The following is a 13,287-nucleotide window of genomic DNA, read 5'->3' on the forward strand; positions in this document are numbered from 1 at the left end:
AGTTCGGCACCCTGCTAGGTCCCTCCCACATCAGGTGGGAAAATGGGCGATGGAGGTTCAACTCTTATCAACTCATTGCTGCCAGGTGGGGCTGACTCTATTTGCTACCATGGACACTACAGGAAAGGGGCAGTTTCTCCTTTGGTGTTTGGCTAGAGTAGGGTGGTTATTATCAAAAAGGTTTTCTGTTCTGCTAGGTCTCCCTTTCCCTGATTATTTAACTGAGGGAAACAAGCTTGTCTTAGGGCCTTTTTATTGGCCCCCAATAAAAAGGTTTATTGGCAGTTTCAGGTTGAAGGCTTCTCCAGTGCCCCATCTGCAATATATAGGAGGCAAAAAGAGCCCCCCAGACAACTTACCATTGTAGTGTTCCTTACATCCTAAATTCCCTAGAAAGTCCACTTTCTCCTTTCTACTTTTCAGGTTCTTCCTGTGCTTGATTGTTATTTTATCCAGGGTTTGTTGTTGTTGTAGGAGGGAGGACTGTTGAAAAATGGACCATTAATTTTGAAAAAAAATATTTATTTTTTCCTTCTGCCCTCCTTGGGTATATTTAGTTGTTATTTATCTGTATTCTTGAGTTGACTATTTAGTTCATTTATTGTCAGCTGAAATAGTTCATATTATCAGTTGAAATATATTTGACTATATTGGAATAAAAAAATGAATTTAATGCTACCACTTTCTTATAAGTACCACTTTAGCTGCATATCATGGGTTATGATGGGTGTTGATTTGCCTGTAATCATTTATGAACAGTTTATAATTTATGTTTTGGTTCTCTGTTTAACCCAAGGGTTAATTAGAAGAGTGTTTTTATTTTATCTTATCTTTTATTATTTAAAAAAAATTTTATGTTTATTTATTTTTGAGAGAGAGAGAGACAGAGTGTGAATAGGGAGGGGCAGAGAGAGAGGGAGGCACAGAATCTGAAGCAGGCTCCAGGCTCTGAGCTGTCAGCACGGAGCCCAAGGCAAGGCTCGAACTCACAGACCATGAGATCATGACCTGAGCCAAAGTCAGACCCTTAACCGACTGAGCCACCCAGGTGCCCCTAGAAGAGTGGTTTTAAAATGCCAAGTGGATAGATGGGAGGCAGAGCTGTCTTTTATGCCTGCATATGTCTACACAAGGCCAGGCAAGTCCTCAGAGAGTCAGACTTTTTCTGAGACACTCTAATGGAAAAATGAGATTTGAAATTTTGTCCCCCGCTGTTCTTTCCTAGTTCTTCATTCTTTACGTGTTTATTCTGTACTTATATTCAATAAATCTCAAGATGCTTGGTCTTGACAAATAGAAGAAAATAAAGTTAAGACGTAGTTCCTGACTTCAAGAAGTATAGTATCTACTGGGGGTGTTGGTATGTATACCCAGATCAGTTAAATACAGTGCCTCACAGTAGTGATTAATTTACTGGTAATGGGGGTTCAGAGGAAAGGGAAATCAGTGTAGGCTAAAGTAGTTGAGGGAAGACCTTTTAGAGGAGGGGGTATTTGAGTTAGACCTTAAAGGAGAGAGACAATTTAAATATGCAGAGAAGAAATGGAAACATGTTTCATGCTGAGAGATTGACATATCACAGGCTAAAATTCATGGAAATGGGAAAGTTGAGTTGTGGTGGTAGAGGAAGATGAATTCACTTTTAGATATGTTGAGTTTTGGATGATTATAGGATATCCAAGAGGGAAATATCCTGGAAGTTATTGATCCTCATTCAGTGATAAACTAATTGAGTTTAGCTTTGTCTAAAACAGTAGTCTATTCTCTTGGCTTGGTCAGAGGAATACAGTGTTCTGGTTTGGATAGTATTTTGGTTGAGTATATGTGTTATAGATAGTATACCAGTTATGTTCTGCTTATCCCTCCAGATCCACTCTGCACCTGCTCTTTGCCCTGCAAGACTAACCTATATGGATTATATTAGTGAGTTTCCATCCCTGCTTGGCTTCTGGTAGGGTTTAGGCAGTGGAGATCCCTGGCCTGACATCAAAGGGAGGGAAGAAACTAAGGTTAGGGTGTTTATTTCTGGCTTCTGCCTTGTAGGATTGCTGTAGGCTGGCTGCTGTCTCTTAACTAAAGCTCACAGCTTCTCTAAAGGGGACCCTTTCTGTGCAACATTCTCCTTTTTTCTGTTATCTGTTCCCTCCCCTAATCCTTTTGGGCATATGGGTGGTAACAGCCCCAAGGTACTGTACTCTGTATCCCTCTTGGTTTTTCTATACCCTGCCCATACCTTTGTAGATAGTCCTTTTGTTAAAATTTCCATAATTATGCTAATTTAGAGTGTGCCATCTGTTTCCTGCTGGGACCCTGACTGATACAGATGAAGTCTCAATTTTCAAAGACTTAGAATACAATAAAATAAGCCTAACTTAAAATATGACTAAATATGATTCAACCTGTCTTTCTCTGATTAATCTAGGCTCTTGCAGTGCTTCCAGATAATCATTCTAAACCCACAGTCTGCAGAGTATCATTGGTGTGTAAAAATACCAGTTCATGGAATATTCACAATAGCTAGCATTTTTTAATTCTTTCCATTATTTCTTATTCTTTCCATACATTGTGGCTAAACATGTTTTACATGCATTATTTCATTTAACCTCCTCAGCAACCCTGTGAAGTAGGTAATGCTTTTTTAAAAATGTTTTCATAGGTGAAGAAACAAAAGCACAGAGAGATTGAATAGCTTGTCAGAGATTTCACAGCTAAGAAAGCAGATCTGGGCTATAACATCAGGTCTGTGTGACTTCATAGTTCATGTTCTAAACTCAAAGTGTGGTCCTCACATCAGCAGCATCTGAGAGCTTGTTAGAAATTCAGAATCTCAGGCTTCACCTCATGACTCCTGAATCATAATTTGCATTTTAACAAAACCCCCAGAGGATTCACATGCACATGAAAGTTTGAGAAATGGCCTTCTAAACCATGTCACTCTGCAGTCTGACTACTGTAGAAAGTTGTATCTGACTGGTGCCAGGTAAAAAGAACATTTACCCCAAAAAAGTAACTATATGCAGTGATAGATATGTTAATTATCTTAGTTGTAGTGATCATTTCACAATGTATATGTATATCAAAACATCTGGATATACACCTTAAATACATATAATTTAATTTTGTCAAACGTGCTTCAATAAAGCTGGAGAAAAAAGAATGTTTACCATTCTGTGCTCTTTAACATTGGCATCATATGACCTTCTGGCTGGAATCTGCAAAGCCAGTGCTATCATTTCTGAGACAAGAGAATTGAGAGTCAATTAGGAATCTAACCTACTGAGAGATGCCAGGAAGCCACTGGAACTGTTGCTGTTATAGAAAGGAGAGCTTGGACACAGGTTGCTGCCAGGATTTTTTTTTAACGTTTATTTATTTTTGAAAGAGAGAGAAAAAGAGACAGCGCAAGCAGGGGAGGGCCAGAGAGAGAGGGAGGCACAGAATCCAAAGCAGGCTCCAGGCTCTGAGCTGTCAGCACAGAGCCCAACTCAGGGCTCAAAGTCACGAACCGTGAGATCATAACCTGAGCTAAAGTCAGTCACTTAACCAACTGAGCCACCCAGGCATCTCTGCCAGGATTTTTTAAATATTTATTTATTTATTTTGAGAGAGGGTGGGGGGAGAGACAGAGAGAGAGAGAGAGAGAATCCCAAGCAGGCATTGAGATGTCAGTACAAAGCCTGACTTGGGGCTCAATCTCATGACTGTGAGATCGGGACCTGAGCCGAAATCAAGAGTTGGACACTTAACTGAGCCACTCAGGTGCCCCACTGCCAGGATTTTTTAATGGTTAGATTTCAAACATGTTGTATGTACATTTTTACGTGCATCTTTACAGCACCTGTAGCTGCTGCTCTTAAGACACTCTCAAATTTGTGTATACCGGCTAGTCCTCAGAAAAACAGGTCCGCTCAGAAAGTTTGATTTAATGCCCTTAGGGCCTCCTTTCCACAGTGTTTGCTTCCCACCCCCATTCCTTAGGTACTACCCTCTATGTTCTTCTTCTTACCCCTTTCTTGTCCCTGTCAATATCTGCTTTAAGAAAGTATATCAGGGGGCGTCTTGGTGGCTCAGTCCGTTAAGCATCCAACTCTTGGTTTCGTCCAGGGTCATGATTTCATGGTTCATGGGTTTGGAACCCTGCGTTGGGCTCTGTGCTGGCAGTGCGGAGCCTGTTTAGGATTCTCTCTCTTTCCCACTCTGTCTGCCCCTTCCCTGCTTTCTCTTTCTCTCAAAATAAATAAGGAAATTTATGAAAGATTATTAAATGTTTTTCAAATATTTTATTTTAAAAATCTTTACCATCATTTAAAAAAATCTAGATACATTTCAAAACATTTTCTAATGTTTATTTATTTGGAGAGAGAGAAAAAAAGAACATGCACCTGAGTTGGGGAGGGGCAGGGAGAGATGGAGAAAGAGAATCCCAAGCAGTCTCCATGCTCAGCGTGGAGCCCAAAGTGGGGCTTAATCCCATGACCCTGGGATTATGACTTGAGCCAAAATCAAGAGTCTGATGTTCAACCAACTGAGCCACCCAGGCACCCTTCAAAACTTTTTTAATTGCAGTAACTAAAGAAAGGATTTTACCATTTTGCCTTAGTACTGATACAGACTGTCAGCAACAAAAGTCCTGTGGTTCACACATGGATTTTTAATCACAAGAAACTCTCCCATGTGTGCACATGCATATGCAGATGTCCCTTGAAGAATTTTATTTGTGATAGTAAAAAATGGAAAACTAAGTGACCATCAACAGAATGAATATATAAATTATGGTGCATTCATCTAATGGAATTCCATAAAGCAGTTAAAATGAATTATAAATATAGGTAGCAACATAGAACTTGAGCAAAATGTATTGAAAACATACTGTTGAGGAAAAATTTGCATAAAATTCCGCATAATTATATTTATATACAATATAAGAACACAAAAAAATATCCTATAGTGTTTATGGTACATACAGAGATAATAAAAGGAAAAAAGTTTTCACTGAATATTTGCATGTGTACCCCCCCACACACACTCACATAAAGCCAGTTAGTTGTAGAAGTCAGGACCAGAAGCCAGTATTCCTTCTTGTTTTTTTTTTTTTTTTTTTAATTAAGACTTTATTTTTTAGAGTAAAGTTCACAGTAAAATAAAGGGAAGATACAGAGATACACCATATTCCTTATTCTTTCTTAACCTAAGTAATGGAGGCCTCAAACTGCAAAGGATCTGTACAATCATTAACCAAGCTCCCTGTCTCCAGTAGCTAAGCTTTGTGTACCTGAGAATACCTTATGGGAGCCTGGTGAGTTTGGGAGATCAACAGGGTTGATGGTCACTTAACCATGAAGTCAGGTGGCTAGGTTTCTATAAGCTTTTTCTTCTACATCTTCACCCTCTGTCTACTTGCCGGGAATGCTGCTTAAGTGTATCAGCAAACAACGTAATGTGAAACACTAATAAGCAGGTGACTGTTCCAACCTCAAGCTGAACTCCTCCAAGCACTTCACTCTTATTTGACTAGTTCTGGCAGCAGCTACTGTACACAAAGCCCAGCCTAGAGAACAGAAAAGCTATAAATGCTCTCCAGTATAATTAAAATGGACTATTGGCAGAATACTCAAAACAAAATTGTAAGTCCTGAACAACACAGATTTTAATGTTAAGGGCCTACAGGGTATTTAGGAGAAAACAGAATTCTTGAAAGCAAAAGGCAGTACCTGGTCCCTGCTCTCCCTGACCTACTATGGTTACTTTTTTCTCGATTACTTAGTAATTGGCTTTAAATTCCCCAGGCTGTTAAGACCTCGACAATCTATCAGAGTGGCATGTGACACAGAATAAGATAAAGCTTTAGAAAGGCAGGCAAAAAAGAAAAGAGGAGACTCTTGAATGGGTTACTTCTGTTTTTCGATGTTGGAATTGATGGTCTTCCTCTTTGATCTTTGATTTAATAATGACTTTTTAAAAAAAATGTTTATTTATTTTGAGAGAGAGAGAGAGAGAGCAGGGGAGGGGCAGAGAGAGGGAGAGAGAATCCCAAGCAGGGATCCATCTCACAAATTGTGAGATCATTACCTGAGCCAAAATCAAGAGGTGGACACTTAATCGACTGAGCCACCCAGGGACCCCTACTGATGGTTCTTAAGAAGAGCCTTAAAAGAGATGTTTGGGTTCTGTTCCGAGCACCACCACTTACTAGCTTTGTGTCCTTGAGCAAATTAATATTCTTCAAACTTCAGATACCTTATCTATAAAATGGCAATTACAATACTATTTACTTAATGTGGTTGTTGAAGTATATAAAGTACTTAGCATGGCAAATGGTAAGAGCTCAATAAATTAATGATGATCATTCCTGTTATTACAATGTCATGGAAGCAAAGGAGGAGAGCATTTCTAGTAGGAGAGGGAAATCTGCTCTATGTAATGCCAAATGTAGCAGAGAGGTCAAGGAGAAAGAGAATTGAGAAAAGCCAAGAATTTTGAAACTCGATTAGAAATACAGAATGATATTTACATTTGAGACTTAACTCCTGAGTTCCATTTACTGGAAATGGGAATCAGTTTAAAGGGAACAATCTATCACTTTTTGTGGTCAGGATACATATTTACTTTAGCTTTAGAGTATGTAAAAAGGCAGCCGTGACAGCAATAAGCTGACTCTTGCCATGCTGTCCATTAGAACTTTCTGTGATGTGGAAATGTTTTCTGTGGCTATTGAGCACTTGAAATGTGGCAAGTATGACTGAGGAACCAAAATTTTAATTTTATTTAATCTTAATTAGTTTAAATAGGCACATGTAGGTAGTGGCAGCCATCAGTCTAGTTGAGGAAGCAAGGCATATACTCTTGAAACCAGTTAAATGCCAAAAGGATTGGGGTCAGACAGTAGAGACTTAATTGTTCAGAAAAAGAATGATACCTTTATGGGATGGATAATTTAAGGAGAGACCTGTAGAGCAGGTGAAACTTGGGCTTCACCTTGAAGGATATAGAGTGTTTGAATAGTAGGATAGAAGGCAGAAGGTCATTGCAGATGGGTTGGAGGGGGTAGGCAAAGATTTAGAATTAGAAATACCTCCTATATGAGAAGTTTTAGGACAATAGGCATTCTAGAATAGAGCATTTATATTAGCATTTAGGTGGTTTTGGGTCAGGTCATGGACAGCCTTGAATGCTAGAACAAAATATTTGGGCTTTGTCCACATAGGCCAGTGTTTTTGCGAGGCTTGCTTAAAACACAGATTCCCAGGACCCACCCTGACCTACTAAATCAAATTTTGTGAGTTGCAACTTAGGAAATCAGTATTTTAAGCAAACTCCTCAGGTGTGTATGATGCACATTCAGGTCTGAGATATATTAGATAGGCAGAAGGGAGCCCTTGGAAGCTTTAGGTCAAAGGAGTGACATAATGATAGAGGTATCACAGGAAGCTAGATAATGTGGGAAAGTGTAGCATATAGAAACTAGGTAAAGAAACCAGCCAGGTGACTGTTAAAACAGTCCAGATATGAATTTCACAAATGCAGATCTTATTTCTGGCTGGTGTCCTTCAAATTGTCAAATTGATTCCTAATATTTCCTATATTTCAATTTATCACACAATTTTTCTGCTGTTTGAAATGACTAGGGCCCAGGCACTAGAGCCTGCTTCCTGGGTTCAAACCCTAGCCCGACGATGTAAACTGTTTTAGCTTAGAGAAGCCACTTAGCTTTTCTGTGCTCCAGTGTCCTTATTCATAAGCTGGAGATGATCCTAGCTCCTATCTCCTAAGGACATTGTGAGTATTAAATGAGATCATAAACAGCTTACAACTGTACTTGGCATATAGTAGACACTCAGTGTTGTTGTTAATATTATTTAAACTAAAAAGCTCTTTTAGTTTATTCTAACTTGTATAATAAAGTTGAGCAGTTGCATTTCAAAAAAAATGTTAAATTTTCCCACTTACAATATTAAAACCAGGCCCTAGACTTTTTGCCTGTTGAGTTATATTTCAAAGCTTAATTCTTCACTTAATTTAACATATGGGTATCCTTCATAAATTAAATCTCGATAGAGGACAGATTGTTCTTCTCACTGAATGTATTAACCTATGGTTAAGTTACTGGCTATGAATTTCATCTTTTTAAACTTTGTATTTTTTATACTGTTACTAACTTTCAATGAATGCTGTTTATGATATTTATTTGAGAAACAAGAATGACTTCTTTTTGTTCTTCTAGGGGACTGATAATTAAAATAGAATTCAGTTTCTCGTCTGGGTATTGGTATGGTATATGTCCTGGTATTAGTGACCCCATGATATACCATGGCATCAGCCACAGCTTTTTCAAGGAATGAGAAACTCCTGTGTGCCTCACTTGGGAGTTTGTGAACTCCTGGTCACTATGAACTTCTGTCTTCACTCTTCTTTCCAGGCCTCACCCAAACAGAAGCTTCTCCTAGCCTCTCCAGTTTCCTTTGTCAGTTAGCTGCCTGAAGCAACTCTCAAGATACACCTTCAAGCCTTGAGGGCAGAGAACGAGGGAAATAGCTAGAGACCTGGGATGGCCACATACATACTTCTAAGATAGGCTGAGCAAGAACATTGCCTTAGACTCTTCTTTCAGCTTCCAAAAACAAAATCACTCCTAACTTTGTTCACTTAAATTCTATTACATAGTTGAAAAAGATGGGTCTGTTACATGATTGGTTAAAGTTCTTCTTAAATTTTCTTTTAATGTTTACTTATTTTTGAGAGAGAGAGAGAGAGAGAGCGCATGAGCGGGGGGAGGGGTGCGGGGGTCAAAGAGAGGGAGATACAGAATCTGAAGCAGGCTCCAGGCTCTGAGCTGTCAGCACAGAGCCCGACATAGGTCTCCAACTCACGAACTGTGAGATCATGACCTGAGGCCAAAGTCAGATGCTTAACCAGCAGAACCACCCAGGCATCCCAGGTTAAGGTTCTGTTTTGAACAAATGAATACCTATTTTCCCTGCTGTCTCCCTAGTTGTCCATTTCCCTTCCCTGGAGTCAGTCACTGTTAACCAGTTTTTGTGCGTGTGTGTATCCACCCAGAGATACTGTATGTATATTTGTATATATACACCCTTAATTTTTATACAAATTGTGGCATACCATAAATACTATTCTGCACCTTGCTTTTTTTCACTTAATCTATAGACTACTGTTTCATATCAGTACTTAAAGATACTTGCATATCTTTATGGCTGCATGGCTGCACAGTATTGCATCCTTCTTATAGATGAGCAGAATGTATTTAAGCAGTCCTTTGTTGGTGGATATTTAGCTTTCATCCAGTCTTTGGCTATTATAAACATGTTTATATATATTATATTTCACATGTGACAATATATCTCTAGGACTCTAGGAGAAATTGGTAAGGGCTCTTTGGTCATTGGCTTGTTTTTGGTTGCTTGATTCTATAAAACCACAGTATTATGCATGAAATCAGAGATTCTAGGATGTCTAGCCATACCTAACTACACAGATGTCACAGGATATTAGGCTAGAAGGCATCTTAGAGATTCCAGAGAGGGCCAAGGACACACAGAGTTTTAGAAGCAGATCCAGATTTAAAACCTGCACTTTTTTACTCCAGTCCATAATGTGACTCTTTTTTACTACACACTGCTACTGTCAGAGAGATTTGGCACAGCCTGATTTCTGTCCTGATAGGCATGACTGTGTATTATCTGGCCACTGTGATCTCACTAGCCTGTGTTTACCTGATTTCTCTTTCCAGGGTCTGACGTTTCCAACCTAATTTACCCTACTTTTCCTGCTGTTCTGACTTCTCCCAGTAATAAAAACTCCATATTTAATTTTTTTTAATTAGAGCTGAAGTTTTTTTTATGGTTTGGGGACCCTTTAGTAGTAAAGACAAGTAGGAGAGGCAGGAGTACCAGTCGGGTAATTTGGTAATGGCACAAGATTCATGATCTTAACTGTTGCTTTCTACTCTTAACTCATTCATTGACTCATCATGTACTCTAGGGGGAGTCTCTTTCTCCTCTTGGCCCTGCTGGAATATCTCCTTTCCTTGGCCATAAGGTTGAATACCTCAAGGTCCAATGAGTGCATAATGTGCCCAATAAGAAATAATATGAAAGTGTATGCAGACAGTTTAATTCTTACTGAATTATACTAGGGAGCAAACTACAGGTGACTTTTTGTTTACATGTAGTTATCATATGATCCAGCATTTTATCTGTAGATATGTACCTATGTGAATTGAAAACATGTTTATGCAAAAAGGTATATATGAATATTCCTAAGTGTACTATTCATACTAGCCAAAAAAGTGAAAATGACCCTATGATGGTTAATTTTATGTGTCAACTTGGCTAGGCCTTGGTGTCCAGTTGTTTGGTCAAACAGCAGTCTAGATGTACTGTGAAAGTATTTTTTTTGGATGTGATCAACATCTAAATCAGTAGACCTTGAGTAAAATCTCTTACCCTCCAAAATTTGCCTGGACCTCATCCAATCAGTTGAAGACCCTAGGAGTCTATCTTCAGACTGCAACACAGAAATTCTGCCTGTTTCTTTGAATGACACACTGGACCACATGTATTTAAGAGATATATTCAGAAAATTCTATCTTAATACAGCAGAATACATATTCTTTTCAAATGCACATGGAACATTTTCCAGAACATACCACGTTAGCCATAAAACAAGCCTCAACAAATATTGTATATATGTATTATATGTACAATGGAATATTATACAGCCATAAAAAATAATGGAATCTTACCATTTGCAACAACATGGATGGAGCTAGAGAGTATAATGCTAAGCGAAATAAATTAGAGAAAGACAAATACCATATGATTTCACTCATATGTGGAACTTAAGAAACAAAACAAATGAACATAGGGAGAAAAAAGAAGAGAGGCAAACCAAGAAACAGACCCTTTTTTTATCTAAATTTTAGTTAGCATACAGTGCAATATTGATTTCAGGAGTAGAATTCAGTGATTCATCACTTAACATACAATACCCAGTGCCCATCACACGTGCTCTTCTTAATACCCATCACCCATCTAGCCCATCTTCCACCCACCTCCTTCCATCAACCCTCACTTTGTTCTCTATCTTTAAGAGTCTCTGTGGTTTGTTTCCCTCTCTTCTTATTCTCCTCCCCTTCCCATATGTTCACATTTGTTTACAAAACAGACTCTTAACAATAGAGAACAAACTGATAGTTACCAGAGGGCAGGTGGGTGGGGCAGAATGGGTGAAATAGGTGAAGGGAATTAAGGAGTGTACATTTGTCCTGATGAGTGCTGAGTAATGTATGGAATTGTTGAATCACTATATCATACACCTGAGACTAATATAACACTGTATGTTAATAATACTGGAATTTAAATTAAAAGCTTAATTAAAAAAAGTTCTGTTTGCAGCCTTTGTACTCAAGACTGCAACATCAACTCTTTCCTGAATTTGCATCCTGCTTGCCTGCCCTGCAAAGCAGCCCTCATAATGGTGTGAGCCAATTCTTTAAACTATCTCCCTGCCCTGCCCTACCCTCCTGTTCTGTTTCTCTGGAAAACCCTAATACAAACCCTGATGTCCATAAACTTATAAATGGATAAACAAAATGTGATATATTCATACAATGGAATATTATTCACCATAAAAAGAAATGAAATGCTAATACATTCTACAACGTGGATGAATTTTGATAACATTATGCTAAGTGAAAGAAGCCAGACACACAAAAGGCCATATATTGTATGATTCAATTTATTTGAAATGTCCAGAATAGATAAATCCATAGAGATGGAAAGTAGATTACTGGTTGTCTAGGGCTGGGTGGGGGAACGGAATGGGTAGCAAGGGCTTAATGGGTATGGGGTTTCTTTTGGGGGTAATGAAAATGTTCTGGAATTAGGTAATGGTAATGGCTGCACAACTTTGTACTAAATCCATTGAATATTACCCTTTAAATGGGTGAATTGTATGGTATGTGAATCAGATCTCAGTATAGCCATTATTTAAAAAAAGAAAAAACAAGGCTTAAAAAATAAATACTATCACACTCCTCTGTCCTGTCCCTCCCGTCTACTAGGCAATGTATGTAGAGCTTGCCATCTGCCTGGCAACACCCATTGTCCCCAAATTCCATGCCGCATTTTGCAATAGCACTTCTTCCCTGACAATGCTAATTTAGATGGTAATTTTAACCAGATTTTTATTAAAAATTTTAAAGTTTATTTATTTATTTTGTGAAAGAGCAAGCGGGGTATGGGCAGAGAGAGAAGGGAGAGAGAGAATCTCCCTCAGGCTCCGCGCTAACAGTGCGGAGCCTGATGCAGGCCTCGAACCCACAAACTGCGAGATCATGACCTGAGATGAAATCAAGAGTCATGCTTAACTGAGCCACCCAGATGCCTTTTTTTAAAAAAAAATTTTTTTAACGTTTATTTATTCTTTGAGAGACAGAGACAGAGCATGAGCTGGGAAGGGTACAGAGAGAGGGGGGGAATCACAGATTCTGAAGCAGGCTCCAGGCTCCAGGCTCCAAGCTGTCAGCACAGAGCCTGATGCAGGGCTCAAACCCATGAACCGTGAGATCATGACCTGAGCCGAAGTTGGCCGACTAACCAACTGAGCCACCCAAGCACCCCCACCCAGATGCCCTTTAACCAGATTTTAAAAAACAAAAATGCTAGGGAGAAGGGCTTCAGGGAACTCCCTTGTGTTTTAACTCCAGGCCCAGATCTCACCTATGGATGATACTGATGAAGGAGTGGCTCTGAAAAGGATAGGAAAAATTCTCTGTCCTTAGGGAGCTTACAGTGAAAAGAGAAGGTCCAGAGGCTATGTAACTGATTTTGCATTAGATATCTTTTAAATATTCTAAAAGTTCTGGGCGCCTGGGTGGCTCAGTCAGTTAAGTGTCCAACTTCAGCTCAGGTCATGATCTCACAGTCTGTATGTTTGAGCCCCGTCCCGTGTCTAGCTCTGTGCTGACAGCTCAGAGCCTGGAGCCTGCTTCAGATTGTGTCTCCCTCTCTCTGCTCCTCCCCTGCTCGCACTCTGTCTCTCTCTCTCAGAAAAAAATAAACATTAAAAAATTATTATGATTCTAACAGTTCAAACTGAGCTTTCTATAGAAGGAAACCATTGTTCCATCCTAGCTACCAGATTCTCTTGGCCTTGCACATCACCTCCCACCAGCTAGTATTCTATGATGACTATCAGCCACTTGCACATTTCACTCCTTCCTCTCCTCTTTAAATTTTTTGCAGTGTTTATTTACTTTTGAGAGAGAGT

Source organism: Panthera onca, chromosome X, assembly GCF_046562875.1.
Source record: "Panthera onca isolate mPanOnc1 chromosome X, mPanOnc1 haplotype 2, whole genome shotgun sequence".
Taxonomy (NCBI): Eukaryota; Metazoa; Chordata; class Mammalia; order Carnivora; family Felidae; genus Panthera; species Panthera onca.